Raw genomic sequence first — 21,665 nt, 5'->3', positions numbered from 1 at the left:
TCTTCCCCTTTTTTTTACCCCCTTTGAAATAATTGGGATGGAACTTGTTGAGCCATTAGATTGGACTGCACAAGGGCATTGCTTTATTTTAGTCCTGTTGGGCTATGCAACATGATACCCAGAAGCAGTACCAATGCATAACATTTCCACATGCAGTCTTGCAGAGGCACTGTTTAAAATTATCTCCCACGTCACGATTTCATATGAAATCCTGACTGATCAGTGCACAACACTTATGTCATGCACACTTTGTGAACTCTAAGAGTTATTGGTGGTTAAATCAATCTGTATAAGTGTTTATCATCCACAAACAGATGGCTTGGTCAAGCAATTTAACCAAACCCTTCAGAACTTTTATTTATAATTGTATGCACAAAGACATTTGTAATTGGGATACATGGCTCAAACCCCAGTTGTTTGCAGTATGAGAGATCCTTCAAGCCTCCACTGGGTTTTCCCCATTCGAATTATTATATGGGTATAATAAGAAGGAAGGGCCTTCTGACAATAAAAATGAAATTCAGTACACTCTAGAACTGTATACAAAACCCCACACATTCAGGCACTTAACACAGGAAAATTTACAGCAGGCACAAGAATGTCAGTCCTGGGTGCACAGCTTTGAGAATGCACACTGGAAGATAAGGTTATTGTATTATTGCCCATGTTATTTGGCAAGTAGCAAGGGCCCTTTGAGGTCACACAGCAGATTGGAACGTCGAGTATGAGATGAAGTGAATGGACAGAGGTGGGGCAGAGCAGATATACCACCTCAATCTGCTCAAACTATAGAATGAGGGGTTTCCCATGGCATTGGCAATGGTAATTCCAGAGAGGGAGGAGCTGTGCTCCCCTGTGGAGGCCACCTCTCATCAGTCCAAGTCACAGAGGTTGCCAGATTGCAAACAAAGTTTTCCACTTGTTCTCATCTCTCCATGGTTGCACTCATCTCAGAGAATACCACATTGAGACCCCCCCCCGGGGTGGTGGTGGTGTACAGCTGCCTCTAATGTTTACTTGAACACAAAAAATGATAGTTTGGAATGAACGCAAAGCCATGCTCGAGATGGAGGATTAATAATCAAGGAGTCGCATAGTGACTGGAGCAACCTGGTAGTTTTAGTTCCCAAAACTGATGGGTTGGTCTGATTCTGTGTGGATGATTGCAAGGTCAATCAAAAAAAAAAAAAGTCCCTCTCATGCCAGAATCTGGTCTTCCTAGGCAGTCTCCTGTCACAGTACTAACCAACTCTTTAAGGCATGAGTGCGGTGCCGATCTCTGTTTCGATAGCCCTCAGCCTCTTGCTTATACAAGTAGGGTTACAGTGGGGGGCTAGTCCATCATGGCTGTGGTAGGGTTGCTGAGGCATGCAAGAGTCATGACTCACCCAAGGAAGTGTGCAATTGGACAATTGGAAGTATGGTATCTGGGCTTCCACTTGGGTCATGGGCAGCTGTGTCCCTCAATTGACAAAACCACAGCAATTGCGACCTGCCTGAGGCCCAAGACCCAAAAGGAGGTGAGACAGTTCCTGGGGCTGGCTGGCTACTATTGTAAGTTCATGCCTAATTATTTGGACATCACCAGCCCACTGACTGATCTCACTAATAAGTGAGCACTAGATCCGGTCCAATGGATGGAGCTGTGCCAACAGGCCTTCACCCAGGTAAAAGCTGCACTGTGTGGTGGGCCATTTTACATTTCCTGACTTCTCTCTCTCCCTTTTATTTTGCAGACTGATGCATCAGGCAGAGTGCTGGGGGCCGTTTTGTCCCAGATGGTGGAGGGGGAGGAGCATCCGGTGCTGTACATAAGCTGCAAGCTCTCCTTGTGAGAGACTAAGTACAGTACCATTGAGAAGGAGTGCTTGGCCATCAAGTGGCTGGTCCTCACCCTCTGGTACTACCTGCTGGAATGGCTTTTCACCCTCTGCTCAGATCATGCCCCACTCCAGTGGCTCCACCACATGAAGGATGCCAATGCATGGATCACCTAATGGCATCTAGCTCTGCAGCCCTTTAAATTCCAGGTGGTCCACATGCCAGGGGCACAGATGGTGGTGGCGAATTACCTCTCCCATCAATGGGGGTGAGTCAGCTGCAGGTGGCTCCCCAGCCTGAGTCGGGCAATGGGGGTATGTGGCACCGGGGGCATGGTTGAGTGCCGGTTTGTGAACGGAGAGCAAAGCCAGGGTAGGTGAGTGACAAAGTGAATGCATCTGTGGGTAATTAATGTGGGGTCTGTGTGTGTGTGTGTGTGTGTGTGTGTGTGTGTGTGTGTGTGTGTGTGTGTGTATTTTCCCAGTGATGTGGAGCAGAAAAAAGGGTGGAGAGGAGAGAAGGTGAGAGTTTCCCTATGCACTGTGTGTGTGTGTGTGTGTATATTTTCCCAGTGATGTGGAGCAGATAAAAGGGTGGAGAGGAGAGAAGGTGAGAGTTTCCCTATGCACTGTGTGTGTGTGTGTGTGTGTGTGTGTGTGTGTGTGTGTGTGTGTGTGTGTGTGTGTCAGAGTGAGTCAGTCTGACTTTTTGAGAGCTGAAAAGCTTAAATAAAGGTGCCATAGTATTGTACCTGCCTGTCCCAGTGCTTTAGTGTCCCATCACTTCTAACAAGAGTACTACATCTATATTTAAGGGTTGCTTTCATTTTTAACAGTTTTATTTTGAACAACATTTTTACCTTTTCCCTGGTTTTGATTCTCTTCGTTCTCTCATTGTTGTGATTGAACAATGACCTTTGGGTGATATCATTGTCCGCACTTTAGGCTATTCACCCTATCTATCCATACCTCTATCTTTCCTTCACTACATTTATTGTCATTCTTGGCTCCACTGCACTATGTGAAGTTGGATTTGTTGGATATGATATGGAATGTTGGATAAATGGAGTGGAATCTGTATGTTTGCTCCTTCCCTCAGATTGTTAAGACTGGCCTTGATGTTTAATTATCAGACCACTCTCCTTTCTATTCTCAAATCAGCATAGTCTTTTTCTTACTTTCAGCCACTTATTTGTCCAGAGGCATGGAAATCTTGATTAATTTATTGGCATGTTGGCTGTGTTTTGTACAGGATTGGCATCATTTTGTCATTATTGGTTTTACCATTTGTGATCTGGTCATGTTTACAGATGTTTTACGTGAAAGATTTTTCTTGGTATTGGCACAAAAAGAACACAATTCTGAGTAATTCTGAGTCATATAGTATTTGCTATAATATAAATAAGAAGCATATACCATAGTTTTGTGTGTGTGTGTGTGTGTGTGTGTGTGTGTGTGTGTGTGTGTGTGTGTGTGTTTTAAGACAATAAAACTTCCATTCTTATTTCTGTTGTATAACTTTGTTTTTTACTGATGTGTGCAAGTTAAATTTAGAAAAATGTGTACAATAGGCCTAAGTAACGTGTCTTTAGGTGATTTAATGCAACTGTAGTATTTTTTGTTTTGTTTTTCATTTATTTACAGAAAATACTTTTACAGGTTTTGTAGCTGCCAGTATTTCACAGTAAAATTGCTGTAGTTATTGAAAAATGCTTAAAAATGTGGTTTGGCAGTACTGTATTTTATACAATACATCTCTGGCAAAGACATCTGCCAGCATTTTACCATAAAATACACAGAAAAATGGTGTCTAATGTACAGCAATACTGCATATTTAATGATAATACTATAAATGTGACAGGGTCAAAAATGAATGTGCATGTTATATTTTGTTTTATATATTTATTGTTTTTTTATTATTAGAATGTTTTTATTTCACTTGCATGCTTTTTTAAATAATATTTTAACTGGTTTGCTGTGTTTTGTTATTCCCTTTTTATTTTAATTGCTTGATGTTTTTAGTTTGTTGTGGACTGCATTTTCTTTAATCAGTTGAAGCGAACTGTGATGACCTTGGGAGCGTCACACCCTGCATATCGAATTAATTACTTGATGAGCAACAGGTGCGGGGGGATGTGCCACATATTCTCAATAGATTTTTATTGGGAGAGAAAAGGAGAGAGCAAGGTGCATGCAGGGGGAGCAGACACTGGAGAGAACAGTCATTCGAGAAGCGGTCCTCCAGGGAGTTAGTAGCCAGTGCCGAACTGAGAGAAGTCGCAGTGGGGAGACATGCAACAGCTAGTGTCCACCAATGCTGTTTCACTCAGGCCTGGGTCGGCAACGAGATATCTGCCACCTGGGAAAACCATCTAACGGCTTCGGATCAGTGTGAGAGGCGTGCAAGGAGGCCCTTGAGTGACCGAGAGAAGAAGCGTGGACATGGGGAGTTGTTGAAATGGACTTGAACTTTTAATGAGGTTTTAATTTTCCTTTAATTCTCTTTTTGCAGGCCTGCTTCGCATTTTATTTCCTTTTTTTTAGCAGTCTATTGGTGGTCTTAATTTAAAGATTCAATCATGGGTTATGTTTTTATAATGTAATAAATTTAATTTTAAAGTGGGTTCTGTGGCGGCACGGTGGTGTAGTGGTTAGCGCTGTCGCCTCACAGCAAGAAGGTCTGGATTCGAGCCCCGTGGTCGGCGAGGGCCTTTCTGTGCGAAGTTTGCATGTTCTCCCTGTGTCCATGTGGGTTTCCTCTGGGTGCTCCGGTTTCCCCCACAGTCCAAAGACATGCAGGTTAGGTTAACTGGTGACTCTAAATTGACTGTAGGTGTGAGTGTGAATGGTTGTCTGTGTCTATGTGTCAGCCCTGTGATGACCTGGTGACTTGTCCAGGGTGTCCTTTCACCTGTAGTCAGCTGTGATAGGCTCCAGCTTGCCTGCGACCCTGTAGAACAGGACAAAGCGGCTAGAGATAATGAGATGAGATGAGTGGGTTCTGCTTTCCTGTTGGTTTTTTAACTCTGCTCCCCTGATTGTTTTAAGAACATGTAAGCCTTTCCAGAGTCCTAGGCTCTGCCAATTCCTAGGTGGCATTATCACTTTTTATATGTCTAAATTTGATAATTTAATTTTAAGTACAGCCCATGTTTTAGTTGCTGGATGGCAGGGCCACTTTTTCTGGCAAGTCAGCAGGATCAGGGTTAATGAACAGAGTTGAAACCTACAGGATATGTTTTAATTAAAAAAAGAAGGCAAATATCTCATCTCATTATCTCTAGCCGCTTTATCCTGTTCTACAGGGTCGCAGGCAAGCTGGAGCCTATCCCAGCTGACTACGGGCGAAAGGCGGGGTACACCCTGGACAAGTTGCCAGGTCATCACAGGGCTGACACATAGACACAGACAACCATTCACTCTCACATTCACACCTACGTTCAATTTAGAGTCACCAGTTAACCTAACCTGCATGTCTTTGGACTGTGGGGGAAACTGGAGCACCCGGAGGAAACCCACGCGGACACGGGGAGAACATGCAAACTCTGCACAGAAAGGCCCTCGCCGGCCACGGGGCTCGAACCCAGACCTTCTTGCTGTGAGGTGACAGCGCTAACCACTACACCACCGTGCCGTCCGAAGGCAAATATGATGATGCCTATTTATCCTGGTGTACTGTGGGTGCCTAAGTTTGGGGGGCCAGACTCTGAACTGAAGTATGGGTAATGGAGGGGACAACTGCAGGGACTACTTGAGTATGCTCGGCCAACAGCACAGTGAAAGTTGAGTATTCTAATGGGGACATTGACTGAGGTGGCTAAAAGATAGATTCAGGTATTGGCTGAGGGTGACCGTGATACAGCAGCCAAAATTTTTACTGCATTAGATGGCCTATATAGAGATGATAATGCCCATCATACTAATTAGGTCACAGTTTTTAGGTGCCAACAGAATCTGGATGAACCTGTACAATCATACATTCTCAGGATGAGGGAGCGCCACTGCAGGCTACAGCAACATGCCGCAGATGAGGCCCCCACAGACGACCACCTGAAGGAGTAGTTCCTGCGTGGCCTGGAGGAAAGCCCACTACTACAAGCTCTGAGGAGGTATGCCTGTCAGAATCCATATGGAACCTTTGATGCCCTTCAACAGGAGGCCCGGTTGCTGGAGGAGGATCAGTGAGGACATAGGAGGGCATAGGTAACCTGTATGGCTGTGGGGTGCACTAAATTCTATAGATCTCATTCTCAGGATTATGACTGGAAACAGGAGCTAAAGAAGGAAATCATGACCGAGCTAAGGTACAGGATTGGACTCAGGAACTAATCCAGGAACTGAAGCCCAGGAGTCCACCTTGTGGAGTTATCCCCCAGCTTCCACCAGAACGAACTATGTTCTTCCATCTTCCTCTAACACCTGGGGCACCAATGGTAAGCCCAAATGCAGACATTGTAAGGAGCCAGGTCATATTGCTAGGCTCTGAAATAATCGTTCAAGTCCCTCACCAGCTTTAAACTAGGTTCCCCTGCTGCTGAGATCCAAGTAGTGGTGTTAGGTTCTGAGAATGAATCACAAGAGGTCACCTCAGCTCTGATTGGGGAATGCCCATAGGTTGAAGTTGTGATAAGAGGAGTTAAAATGACTGGCCTAGTAGGCACTGGTTCCCAAACCACTTTAATGAGGTGGAGTGTTCTGGCTAGGCAGTTTCCGGAGTATGGTGTCTGAAAGTCCCCCTTGTTTATCAAGCTTAAAGTGCATATCCTGGACCAATTTCATTTTTTTTATGAAAGTCTGTCCCTTTACACACTCATCCTGAAGGGTAATTTTGCACAAGGCCATCTGTCTACAGCAGAAAAAAATAAAATAACAAAACATGTCTGGAAAAATCCCAAGGGAGTCTGGAGCCAGATTCATGACGTTACCTGCAGAAGCGCCAGCAGGCTGCGAGAGCTTGCATGGTTTCAGTGCACAGCCTGTGTAGACCAAGCGCTCCCATTGCTCTCTCATTGTCTGGTCTTTTGGAAAATGATGAGTAGGGGAGAGCGGGGTAAGATGAGCCACTTTTTACATTTTTCATCATAACTACATGTTAAAGCCATTTTTGCTTCCAGTCTACACACCATACCAAATTTCAAAGTGTACTGTTACTATATGAGCAAAAAATAATTGATAAGCTCTTATGGTTAGAGTGATATTACCTCTTGAAAAAAAAATTTCAAGTGGCTCAACTTACCCCATGCATGGGGTAAGATGAGCCACTGTGTGGGGTAAATTGAGCCAACACAAAACATGTTAGGTTAACAAAGTAAACAACTTTTATTATTAGAAATGCAATCAATGAGTCAAGTCAATCAAGTGGGGGATAGGGCTGTTGCATAGAGAAGGGGAGATGAAGAGAGAGGTGATAGAATGAGATGGGATAGGGAGGGATAGATAGATGGATAGAGAGAGATATGCGTAGATCATGCACATCATGCGCATCATGCACACCTGTAATAACAGAGGGCATTATTTTATTTATTAAAAACCTTTTAAACATTCATTCATTATCTCTAGCCGCTTTATCCTTCTACAGGGTCGCAGGCAAGCTGGAGCCTATCCCAGCTGACTACGGGCGAAAGGCGGGGTACACCCTGGACAAGTCGCCAGGTCATCACAGGGCTGACACATAGACACAGACAACCATTCACACTCACATTCACACCTACGGTCAATTTAGAGTCACCAGTTAACCTAACCTGCATGTCTTTGGACTGTGGGGGAAACCGGAGCACCCGGAGGAAACCCACGCGGACACGGGGAGAACATGCAAACTCCACACAGAAAGGCCCTCGCCGGCCCCGGGGCTCGAACCCAGGACCTTCTTGCTGTGAGGCGACAGCGCTAACCACTACACCACCGTGCTGCCCCCTTTTAAACATATTATTTATATTAACATGTTATTTGTTTGTTTATTTTTTTTTTTGTTGTTGTTGTTGTCATATATGACCAGTAAATGTGAAAACTTAAGTGTCATCCATATTGGGTAAGCTCAGCCACCAATGGGGTAAGTTGAGCCAGTGGCTCAACTTGCCCCACATCTAATGGCTCATCTTACCCCGTGGCCACCATTTTGTAGAAAAATGCTAATAAAGGGGATTAGGCTAATCAAAATTATTTTTATTAGCATTCATATCATAGCTTAGAAAGCCACTAACTTAACCCTAATGTGTCTAAATATTATTCTACTTTTGTCTTCTCTAAATCATCTTCACTGTGGACAAACATGGAATTGACTTAGAAAGCACAAAAACACATTTTTATAAATATCTCCCTCACCTAGTTTGACATGTGGTGCTCCTCTCCACAAGTGTAAGTAAATGGTCCCGCCCCCCCTTTGAATGTGGTCACATGGTCACATTTGTTTACTGTTTCTTAGAAACAGGGGGTGGCTCATCTTACCCCCTGGCTCATCTTACCCCGCTCTCCCCTACTAATCCTATCAAGATTGATGTTGCTACACCCTCCTACGATACATCTGTTAACCATTTTAATAATTATGTGATAATGTTGAAGAAATTTGCAGAAAACCATCAGGTCGTTTTCTCATTAACAAACCAGTGCTGACTTAGGATTCAGAAGGAGGTGTCCTGCATGTGATGTCATGGAAATCAATGTTTCCCTGGAAATCCAAATGCCAAGATTTTTCAGAAGTGGATGAATTCGCCTCAAATGGCTTGATTTCAACTGAATTTTTCTGGTATTGTGCAATGTAAAAAAAAATTGCACAAAATGCAAAATGTGACAGATATTTGACCAAAGTTTAATATAAAATAGAAGAATTACATTGATCTTCCTCCTGAATTTACCTGTGATATGCACTTTAAGTTGGCTAATGGCCTCAAAATCCCCTGTTTAGGCTCTACCATGATGGATTTTGAAATTGAAGGGCATAAAATTGCTGAGCAAGGTGTCTTTATTGTGGATGATTTCTCCTCTAACTCCCTTATCATAGGAATGAATGTAGTGAGAACATGCTGGAATGTTGTGTTCAAGGATCAGGGGGTGTTTTCATTTTCTTGTCAGAATCCCAAGTTTCATCATACCTGGAGAGAGGCTTTCGCAACCTGCTAGGGAACAAAGGTGACTGCAGAGGATGGATTTCTGGGGTACATCTGGTCAGCCTGATGGCGAGGAGTCACTGTCCCAGCCAGAAGCAAGGTTGTGGTCTGGGGGTGTGCTCGGTCTGGCCCACAGGGGCAGGACTACTATGGTCTGATTGAGGCCCTCCCAGAACCCAGTGCTGTCACAGTAGCAAGGGTCCTGACAGCAGTTAAACAAGGTAGAGTTCCAGTCTATCTCCATAACCTCAATGATTTCTCAGTCTCCATAGACCACTATCAGAAGCTCAGTAAGCTGTTCCAAGTGGAGGATGCGGATATTCATGGCACTTATGAAGTTAGCTTGATGCCTGGTGCTGATGGGGTTGTGGAGGTTGAACTTGTGGAAGTCAGTGCTGTAGTGGAAAAGGAGTTGGTGTTTGATGTGTTGGGCCTGGCTGACTGATCTGATCTTACCATGGAAGAACAGGGCAAGCTTGCAGATCTCCTTAAAAAGTGGAAAAAAAGTTTTCTCTACAAGTGAGGAAGATTTTGGCAGGATTAACAGTGTTCAGCATCAGATTCTTTATTTCCCTGAGGGAACCTGCCCAAAGGGATCAATAAAGTTTTATCTAATATAATCTAATTCCCACAGGAGATGCTAACCCAATAAGGGAATGGTTCTGGCCCCTACCCCCAATGCTGTATAAGGAGATGAGGGCCCTGCTATCAGGTATGCTACAAGGGGGTATTATAAAGGAAACTTCCAGCCCCTGGGCTGCACCCATTGTCATGGTGAAAAAAGGACAGAAGCTGACAATTTTGTGTAGATTATCGGGAGTTGAACTCTGTTACTTATAAAGATGCCTTTCCCCTTCCTGGAATCAAAGAAACACTAACCTCTATGACCAAAGCAGATTGGTTCTCTACCTTGGACCTCACTAGGGGCTATTGGCAAGTAGAAGTATATCCATGAGATGGAGAGAAAACTGCCTTTACTTACCCCCTTAGGCTTATGTGAGTTCCAGTGTATGCCATTTTTGGCTTTTGTAATGTGCCAGCTACCTTTCAGTGTCTGATGCAGCAATGCCTAAGTGGCCAGATAACTGAATATTTGTTGGTGTATCTTGATGATATTATTGTCTACTTCCCAGACTTTGCCACACACCTGAAGCACCTGGACGAAGTGTTTGAGTGCCTTTGGAAGCATGGCTTGAAGCTCAAACCTGATAAGTTCAAACTATTCCATCACCAGGTAAAGATTTTAGGCCATGTGGTTGATCAAAGAGGGGTCCTACCAGACCCAGATAAAGTTTCTGCTGTCGCCAATTGGCCAGTTCAAACAACAGCAAAGCAGCTAAAAGCATTTTTGGGATTGGCTGGTCATTACAGACATTTTGTCTCTGAAATTGCAAAAATTGCATGTCCACTGAATGCATTGATGATTGATATCCCTAATGACAAAAAAATTAGGCTCCCACCTGCTTACCTGGTCAGCCGAGCGTCAAACAGCATTTGAGGCCCTGAAAAAGGCCCTGGCCCAGGCTTCCATATTGGCCTATGCAGACTTTACTCAACCATTTATCTTGCACACTGATGCCAGTCATCAGGGCTGGGAGTAGTATTGGCACAGGTTCAAGATGGTAAGGAATGAGTGATTGCATATGCTAGCCGGGGTCTGCATCCTACTGACTGTAATGATGCAAACTATAGCTCCTTCAAATCGGAGCTTTTGGCTCTGAAGTGGGCCATTACTGAAAAGTTCAAGGACTATTTGACTGGAGCAAAATTTGTGGTGTTTACTGACAATAATCCTGTAGCTCATTTACAGTCTACTAAGCTGGGAGCGGTGGAGCAGCAATGAGTGGCCCAGCTGGCCTCTTTTGACTTCGAGGTCAAGTACAGAGCTGGAAGGGAGACTGCCAATGTGGATGCACTCTCCAGGTTCCCCACAGCTCCAGGGTCCCACTACAGGACTTCCCACAACACAACCAACATCTCTGCATTGGCTGTGGCAGCAGCTGGACCAGACGACACCCCTGAGGATCAAGGTGAGGAGTGGGAGGCTGAACAGAGGGGAGATCCGGACATTCAGATCATATGGAGGTATGTGGAACAGAACAAAATGCCAAGTGTGCAGGAGAGGAAAACATTGTCAACTGGTGTGGCTGGACTGGTGAGACAACATAAGAGACTGTGTATCCAGGGAGTAATCTTGTGCCATAAAGTGATTGATCCTAACACACATGAGTTACAGTTCCAGATTGTGTGTCCAACTTCCCAGTCAAGTCAACTTTATTGTCAAATATGCTATACATGCTCGACATACAGCACAGATGAAATATCAGTCCTCTCTGACCCATGGTGCAAACTGGCAATGCAATAAATAAAAATAGAATAATTGAAAAAAACAAACAATATAAACAGTATAAACACTCTAGATAGGAACTAGACAGACTAAACACTCAAACAATATAAACAGTATAAATAAACAGTATAAACACTAGATAACAAGACAGACTAAACACTCAGACAATATAAACACTCTAGATATTAACTAAACACTCATATATACACACACACACAAATTGGTACAATAACCAAACAGTCAAGGGCACTTGAGTTATAGCAGGTAAACATGAAACATGAAATAAGCAGAATAAACAAACTAGCAGCTGTTAAGGTGAGGTAGTGCGGAATAGTGCAAATGGGCGAGGTAAAGTGAGATGTGCAGTCCCTGAGTTCAGTGTGTTAATGAACGATGAGATGTGTGTGTGTGTGTGTGTGTGTATTGGGGGGGACTGTGAGGATGACATGTCAGATGCTGAAGGGGTGTGTGCGAGCAGAATCTGTGGCAGGGGGGAGGAGGGGCAGAACAGGGAGGGAGTTGAGCCTCCTGACTGCCTGGTGAAAGAAACTGTTCTTGAGCCTGCTGGTTTTGGCCCGGAGACTCCGCAGTCTCCTCCCCGACGGCAGCAGGCTGAAGAGGCTGTGAGATGGGTGGGTGGGGTCACCTGCAATCCTGATGGCTTTGCGGGTGAGGCGGGAGTTATAGATATCCATAAGAGAAGGGAGAGAGACCCCAATGATCTTCTCAGCTGCTCTCACGATGCGCTGCAGAGTCTTGCAGCAGGACACGGTGCAGGTGCCATACCACACAGTGATGCAGCTGGTCAGGATGTTCTCGATGGTGCCTCTGTAGAATGTGTGCATGATGGGGGCCGGGACTCTTGCTCTCCTCAGTTTGCAGAGGAAGTACAGATGCTGTTGGGCTTTTCTGGCCAGTGATGCGGTGTTGTTGTTCCAGGACAGGTCTTCAGAGATGTGCACACCCAGAAACTTGGTGCTGCTCACCCTCTCCACTGCAGCACCATCGATAGATAGTGGAGCATGCTGGGTGTGCTCTCTCCTGAAGTCCACAACAATCTTTCATCTTCTCCACGTTCAGACCGAGATTGTTGTCCTTGCACCACATGGCCAAGCGGCTCACCTCACTCCTGTAGATTGTCTCATCGCCATTGTTGATGAGACCCACCACAGTCGTGTCATCCGCAAACTTAATGAAGATATTTGAGCTGGATGTTGGTGTGCAGTCGTGGGTCAGCAAAGTGAAGAGGAGGGGGCTTAGCACACATCCTTGGGGGGCCCCCGTGTTTAGTGTGATGGTGCTGGAGGAGTTGCTGACAACCTGTACAGCCTGTGGTCTCCCCGTCAGGAAGTTACCTGTAGCTTGCAGAAAGACAGAACCGGGCCCCTTTGAACCCCATTGATGTTGCATACCCTTTAGAGTTAGTGGCAATCAACTTCCTTTCACTCAGCAGACCTAATGACACTTACCAGAACATCCTAATTATGATAAACATGTTCACCCGTTATGCCTGGGCTCTACCAACATGTGATCAAACTGCAAAAATGACTGTGCAGGCAATCTGGTCCAATGTTATTCATATATTTGATTGTCTGGCCTGATTTCACTCAGACTAGGGCCCAAATTTTGAATCTGATTTGATGAAACAACTTTGTGACCTGTATAGTGTTTCAAAAAGCCACACTACCCCATACCACCCAGCAGGCAATGGCAGGGTAGAGCAAATGAATCAGACTCTGCTGAATGTTACGCACCCTTGAGGCAGAAAAACAGCATAGGTGGCCTGAACACTTACCTGAGCTATTGCAAGCTTACAACAGCAGGTTCACAGTGCAACAGGATTTGTCCCTACTAATCTTATGTTTGGGCAACATTTGAGGCTCCCTGTAGATGTTGGGTTGGGGGTAGTGGATGCTTGGTCAGCAGGTGACCTTGGTAGCTGGGTTCATGACCATCACCAGCAGGCAAAGCAGCACTATGATCGCAAGGCACATGCTACTCCTTTGTTCCTAGGTGTGGGTGCAATCTGGTCCCATATTATTCATATATTTGATTTGCATAATAGGAACAAGCAAGGTCAAGGGAAATTACATGGTGGGTGGGACCCAGAACCACAGATAAAAGTTGAGACAGTGGGGGACACAGGCCTACTCTATAAGGTCAGGCTAGAGAGAGGAGGTAAAAAGAAGGTTCTCCATAGGAATGCCCTCAAACATTGCACAGCCCCACAAGTTCAGGCCCCAGAAGTAGAGTTGAGAGAAGAGGAAAGTACTCCAGTACCTATATTCTATTAGATTCCTGATGTAGTGCAGGCCACAGTAGACACAGAAGAGGGTGAGACAGCCAAGACATTTATCCAGGCCAAACAAGGCTCAGCCCCCAGCTTGCTATAGAAATTGAACTGTCGCAGGGACTATTAAGCTTTAGCCATGGGGCTGTAACAGTGTCAAAAATGCATGTGCATGTTATATTTTATGTATTTATTGCATTTTTTATTAGAATGTTTTAATTTCATTTGCATTTTTTAACCCCTCCTTGAATCAGCACCTTAACATGGTGGAGGGGTTTGAGTGCCTCAGGGATTCTAGGAGCTATGTTGTCAAGGGCATTTGCCCCTGGTAAGGTCTCCCAAGGCAAACAGGTCCTAGATGAGAGGTCAGACAAAGAGCGGTTCAGAATGACCCTTGTGAGAGGAAAAGCAGGATACGGGGCCCCACCCTGGAGCCAGGCCTAGAGGAGGGACTCATTGGCGAGCACCTCCCCTAAATTGTGTAATCAATTAAAAAATTAAATTGTGAAATCAATTTAATTTTAAATTGGGTTCTGCTTTCCAGTTGTTTTTTTAACCCTGCTCCCCTGATTGTTTTAAGAACCTGTAAGCCTTTCCAGAGTCCTGGGCTCTGCCAATTCTTACATGGCATTGTCGGTTTTTATATGTCTAAATTTGATAATTTAATCTTAAAGGACGGCCCATGTTTTAGTTGCTGGATGACAGAGCCACATAAAGGATAACAGAAAGTTTGGCTGGTAATTATACAACAAAAATCTGACCTTCAATTTACATTAGTCTCTTTATTTTTATTGTAAATAATTCTAAATAAGCAACAGTCTTTTTTTCATAAAATATGTAGGCAAGGAACAATTTTGCCATATTGCAATAAACATTTCTTAACAATTGTAATGATGAACCTACTTTCAGCATTACAGTTTAACTCCTTTATAAACTCTGACTTGACATTGTAGTACATGTCATAGGCACAGCACAATGCATTGCCAATCAACTATCTATGTGACCACAATGTGTCTAAAATAACCTGACATCTTACTGAGCTGTAGAGTTCTCCAAGTGTCTCTAAGTTTATTTCACAAACAATAACTCAAACATCCATATGCCTGGTATCCATCTCGTACCCATAACATTACTGCCATTATCATCACCATCATTGTACTGTGTAACAATACAGCTGGATAAAGAAAATTAGTTCCATCATCAAGCTTTCTGACAAGTAAATGATGGTTTGCTTCCACCAGACAGACCTTATCTTTTCATTGCATTTTAGATGGAGCTGTATCCAGGCATTTTTGTGAGTGGATATGTAATAATGGAAAGGATAAATCCCCACTGCATATCTAGCTTGAAATAGGGAGCGATGTATTTACTGACTGATGTTCTGGTTTCTGTAATTCAAAAGATGTGAATTCCTCATCTTCCTTCTATAAAATTTTCCAGTGTTCATTCTGCTCAGCACTGCATACTGCATGTAGGAGCCATAAATACTTTCTTATTTTTTGCTTTTCATTATGGTGTCAACTTTATGGGTATTGGTTTATTTGGTTTGTGTTGTTTTCATTTTATTGGTTACTTTTGGACATGGGTGTGGCACTGGGCATGTGCAGTGCGCAATTGGGAGCCTTAATTAGCCTTACCTGACACCTGTGCTTCAGTTCAGTTTGGTGTGAGCACGGGGAGGGCTATCTTTTGTGTACCACACATCGCATGGACTCACCTAAAACTTCTGTTCATTTGGATGTTTTTGCTCTGCCTTGCACTTGGAAAGACTACTGGAGTCTAAATGAAATGGAGAGCAATAAACTACAGAAACTGGAGTAATCGTGTGGACATTGAGTGCGCGTAAGACAAGTTTCCCCTGCTTAGCCCACCATGGCTTTTGAACATTTAGTTAGTTGGATCTGGTAGCCGCAATATTTGTACACAAAAGGTGCTCATAAAGCGAACATTTGAACTTTGTTGCTGAGTTTATGGAAGAGATCATCGTATTATACTGCAATTGGAAGAAGCTGGTTCTACGTTCCTGTCGGCGGCACACTTTGATTCATTCATGTTTTGCTTCCTGGATTGTTGCGGCGGTAACTACTGCAGCGTTTCATCGAAGCCTCGTCATTGGAATTAAATTTGCTTCCTGAACTACAACCTGGGTAACTACTGCAGCGTTTCATCAAAGCCTCATCGCTGGAATAAAGGTATTGCAAAGTCAATGACTATCAGTGTGGTGAATTAGCTCAACTGCATTCGGCGTCTCCACTTGCTGGATTAATGCGTTCGTCATTATAGCCTCGTCGCTGGAATTGAGGTATAAAGACTCTTTGACTGAATCGTATGGGATTATAAGACTGATGCGAATTTCGTGGTGTTGCTTATGAACGTTTCAATTACCTGCTACTGTGGATTATGGACATTGTTGCATATTACACTTTGCTAATGCTGTTGCCCTAACATTTCATTTTCTTGCTGCTGTGAATTATTAACGTGGTGAACTACTGTGGGCTTTATGGTTTTACTTGCAGTCTAATTGCTTGCTGCTGTTGCTTATGAGTGTTGTTTGAATTGATGTTATGGTGTTATCAATGTATGGTCATTTAATTGAACGAAAATGAGTACTGTAGGGTTAAATGAGTGTCTTAAAGACAGCATAGTTCCAAATGAAGGTTTAGAAAAAAGACAAGTTAAACCAACTGCCAAAGCATTTGCACTTAAACTTGAAGGTATTCAAAAGGAAAGACAAGCAAAAATTAACAAACTAAAAGGTTTAGTGAAAATAATAAATGACCTTATGGAAAACCAAAATGAACAAAATGTAAAAGCCATACAATCTCATCTTGAAAATTGTCATGCACTTTTTAAAGATGCAACCCAGCTTCATAAAACTGTCATGCCAATGCTTCCCCAGGAGGAGCAGGAAAAAACAACACGCCTGGTTCACAAATGTACATGTGTATAATGTGTCCTTTATTGAAAAAGTAACAAAATGGCTCTCTGTGACTGGCCAATTTGGTATAGCTCAAGAGTATGCAGAGCACTCACTCACTGGGATTACACAACATGAGAATGCACCTGCCAATGAATATACTACATCTGATGTTCATTTGTCTGAATGCAATAAGAATGCTGGAAATCCTGATGCAATGGAAGATTCTGCTAAACAACTGGACGATGTAAAACCAAGTGACAGCGTTTCTAATATTTTAAACCGATTCAATACTTCAAAACGACCTAATACTTCACCCACCCGTTTAGCACGCATTAAAGCAGAAATGGCTGTGCTCATGGCTCATCAAAAACTGTTGCACGATAAGCATGCATTGGAAGAGGAAGAACAACTACTTAGGAAAAGGAAGGAACGGTTGGATTTGGAAATGGATATTGCTGCATCTGCAGCTAATTTGAATGTCCTCAGAGTGTTTGACTCTTGTCCATCTGATGTTAGCAGGAGCAAAACAAATGGGATGAATTCTTACCTAGAAAGAAAGGAGGTTAATCTTTGTCCATTAAATGTGGAAGCTGAGACATTCGTTCCAAAGGCATCAGTGCAACAATCATGTCATACTGCAGCAGGAGACCACTTGCTGGGCGCTAGGCCCAAAGTGAAACAATCACAGGCCACACCATCTGCTCAGCCACCAACTCTCACAGTAAACATGGTACCACATTCACAAGTCATGTCTATTTACCTGCCTTCAGCCCATCCACAGCTTCAGTTTAAACATCACCAAGCTACATCTGGAATGCAAAGTTCTGAGCCTAAACATCTGGCAGCAGTCCTAGAGAAACAAAATGAAATCACATCAATGCTAGTGGAGCAGCAGTACCACTCTTTACTCCCAAAGCGGGACATGCAAACACTTGATGGAGACCCATTGCAATTTCAAACATTTATGAGGTCATTCGAACACAACATTGAGCAAAAGACCTACAGTGCCAGAGATCGCCTGTATTTTCTCGAGCAATACACTAGAGGGCAGCCTCGAGAGCTGGTGTGAGGCTGTGAGCATATGCATGAGGAGGAGGGATACACGAAGGCCAAGTCACTGCTACAGGAGCAGTTTGGTAATCCCATGAAGATAGCCGTTGCCTACATGGGAAAGATACTTGCCTGGCCAGTTATAAAATCTGAAGACGTGAAAGCACTTCAAGCATACAGCATCTTCTTAAGGCAATGTAATAACGCAATGAAAGGAATTAAATTCAGTTTGGAACTGGATATGCCAAGTAAAGACTGCACAAAACGTCTTTTCTGTAAGGTGTGCAATATGAGGCATCCTACCTTGTTACACATCCGCTCAAAGGAGTCAGAACCTGGTTCAGCAAAGATGAATCAAGGAGGCAAGGGAGACAGTGGAGGGGCCAGTGGCAGTGGTCCAATCTCTGTACAATCCAGCGGGCTTACTGGGGCTGGAGAGCATGATTGTATACTTGCCATCTTGCCTGTCCAGGTGAAGTCTAGGAAAGGGAATGAAGTAGTCATAACACATGCCTTCCTAGATCCAGGGAGTTCTGCTTCATTCTGCACAGAACGCCTCATGAATAGGCTGAACGTTATTGGAAGGAAAACTGGCATCCTCCTCAGGACAATGGGTCAGGAGAAAGTTGGCAGTAGCCATATTGTGATGAACCTGGAGGTAGCTGGACTGGACACGGACTGTTTCTGTGCACTACCAGAGCTCTTCACACAGAAATGCATGCCTGTCCATCAAGGCAACATTCCAAGGCAGGAAGACCTTCTCAAATGGACACATCTGAAGGATGTGAAGCTAACGGAGATCGACTCTGAAGTGGACCTGCTCATTGGGACTAATGTCCCTAGGGCCTTGGAACCTTGGGAGGTCATTCTAGGTGCAGATAGTGGCCCTTGCGCAGTGAAGACCATATTGGGATGGATTGTGAATGGTCCACTGAGGGGGGACTGCACTGATGACTCCACCTGTGTTGAATGAGCAGCCACGGTCAGCAGGATTTCCATTGTCACACTTGATGATCTGTGGGAGCAGCAGGTAAAGGCTGACATCCCCGAATGTGTTCAAGATGAGCAGCCAGGCTTATCCAGAGAAGACAGTCAGTTCATGGAGTCTGTTAATGAGTCAGTCAAGTTGGTTGATGGGCATTACAGCATCGGCTTGCCCTTGAGGAAAGCAGACATAAAGCTGCCCAACAACAGGAATGTGGCAGTGCAGCGTGCCTTGAGCCTCAAAAGGAGGTTCACGAAGGATAGTCTGTTCCACACTCATTATACAGATTTCATGAGTGACATGATGGCAAAGGGCTATGCTGAGAGAGTGCCCCCAGAGGATCTAGGCCGTAGTGATGGAAGGGTGTGGTACCTCCCACACCATGGGGTGTACCACCCTAAAAAGAAGCTGAGAGTCATTTTTGATTGTGCAGCAACTTTCCAGGGCACATCTTTAAACGCCCAACTTCTTCAAGGCCCAGATCTCACCAGCTCATTGGTCGGTGTTATCAGCAGGTTCCGAAAGGAGCTAATTGTTCTCATGGCAGACATCACAGCTATGTTTCATCAGGTCAGAGTACCAAGAACAAACTCTGATCTGTTACGTTTTCTATGGTGGCCAGATGGAGAACATGATTAAGATCTGGTGGAACATAGAATGGTCGTCCATCTGTTTGGAGCCACATCGTCTCCTAGCTGTGCATCTTTTGCCCTCAGACAGCGTGCTGAAGATAATCAAGACCTCTTTAGTCAAACGACTGTGGACACTGTCCTTAACAATTTTTATGTTGACTACTGTTTGGCATCAGTTGGCACTGAAGAAGAGGCTCTAACTCTCTATCAGGAGCTGTGTGCACTCTGTAATAAAGGAGGATTTCAGCTCAATAAGTGGATCAGCAATAGTCGCAAGGTGCTTGATGCTATACCTCAAGAAGATAGATCTCTTGAAGTTAAAGATCTGGACTTGGACAGTGAAAACTTACCAGTGGAAAGAGCCCTGGGAGTTCAATGGTGCGTTCAATCAGACTCTTTTGGGTTTAAGATAACGCTACGGGACAGGCCCCTGACAAGGAGAGAGGCAATAGGGAGATGGAATCATGTCCAGATCAGTGACTACCTCCTCCAGAAAGGCATGAAATGGATATTCAATCCTTCTGCTGGGTCTCATCATGGTGGAGTGTGGGAGCAGCTGATAAGGTCTGTCAGGAAAGCCTTGAATTCTGTCTTGCGAACACAGAGCCTTGATGAAGAGGGCCTCCACACAGTCTTTTGTGAGGTCAAAGCCATCATTAACAGCCGCCCCATTACTACAGCCTCAACTGATTTGAATGACCTGGAAGCACTGATGCCCAACCATCTCTTGCTGCTCAAATGCAAACCGTCATTACCACCAGGGGTATTCCAGAAGGAAGACGTGTATGCCCGTCGGCGTTGGAGACAGGTTCAGTACATGTCCGACTTGTTCTGGAGGCGATGGGTGAAAGAATACTTACCTCTACTTCAGGAGCGGCAGAAGTGGCAGGCCATCAAATGGAATTTCATCCCTGGAGACCTTGTTATTGTTGTGGATGACACTGCTCCATGCAATTCATGGCTCACTGGAAGAATTGTGGAAGCGGATCAAGACAGAAGAGGACATGTTCGCAGAGTTCGTGTCAAAACAAAAACTGGATTCTTGGAGAGACCCATCACTAAAATATGTCTGCTTCAGGAAGCAGAGGACTGATGAGCTGTATGGATAACAAATAACAAAAGAGTAATACAACCTAAAGAAAAAGGGCATTTAAAATATTATTCTCAGGAGTTCTAGATACAATAATAGTAACTAATAGTGGTTGAATATTGGTTATTAGTGCTTTTTTTGTCTCCTACATATTTGGTTGTTTTGTAATTATGACCTAAAGCATAATTAGGGGCCAGAATGTAGGAGCCATAAATACTTTATTTTTTGCTTTTCATTATGGTGTCAACTTTATGAGTATTGGTTTATTTGGTTTGTGTTTTCATTTTATTGGTTACTTTTGGGCATGGGTGTGGCGCTGGGTGTGTGCGGTGCGCAATTGGGAGCCTTAATTAGCCTTACCTGACACCTGTGCTTCAGTTCAGTTTGGTGTGGGGTGAGCACGGGGAGAGCTATCTTTTGTGTACCGTACATAGCACATCGCATGGACTCGCCTAAAACTTCTGTTCATTTGGATGTTTTTGCTCTGCCTTGCACTAAATGAAATGGAGAGCAATAAACTACAGAAACGGGAGTAATTGTGTGGACGTTGGATCATTGAGTGCGTGTAAGACAATTGTTTCCCCTGCTTAGCCCACCGCGGCTTTTGAACATTTGGTTAGTTGGATCTGGTAGCCGCAATACTGCATAAAGGTCTTTTTTTTAAATATAACTATAAAAATACCTATGTATTACAATTTTTTTTCAGTGATTATATTGTGTATCATTGGGAAGTTATACATTTATAATGAATTCAATCCAATGGTATTTATATAGCAATTTTAACAATCCACATTAGCCATTTTTCCACTGTAGGGCCAAACAGTTTTGAGCAACGAGAGAAACCATTCAGAAGCAATTTCTACATGAGCATGATTAAGTCTTAAACCCCTTCAAACTATGCTCAGCATCATAAAACTATGCAGGTAATGGCTTGATGCATGTATTGACTTTATATCTTTTAGTGTATGGTAAAAATAAATTGTGCCAATTAACAAGTAAAAAGGGGAACCAATGACAAAAAAATGTTTTCTAGTTCAGATACAGAAGTAAATAGTCTGTATTTACTGTGAATGATGAGTGTTACACTTCAATCATTCAGTCATTCACATGAATACGGCCTCAAGAGGATGCAAAAATACATGAACTGTGCTTATCACCTTATGAATAACCAGGAACAAGATGAATCATCTACACTAATACTATGTGGCAGTTGGGACGTGGCCAAGCGGCAGTCTGTGAATGGAGGGCAGAGTCAGGGAAGGTAAGTGGTAGTATCACTGCACTTGATGTGAATTAACCTGTGTTTGTGTATCTCCTCCAGTGACTGCACCCTATAAAAGGAGAGAGAGAGAGAGAGAGAGAGAGAGCAGAGAAAGGGAGCTCTCTCCTGACCAGAAATGTGTGAGTGTGTGAGTGAGCTGAAAACAT

Source organism: Neoarius graeffei, chromosome 1 (genome assembly GCF_027579695.1).
Source record: "Neoarius graeffei isolate fNeoGra1 chromosome 1, fNeoGra1.pri, whole genome shotgun sequence".
NCBI classification, from domain to species: Eukaryota; Metazoa; Chordata; class Actinopteri; order Siluriformes; family Ariidae; genus Neoarius; species Neoarius graeffei.
This window is presented reverse-complemented; position numbering follows the sequence as displayed.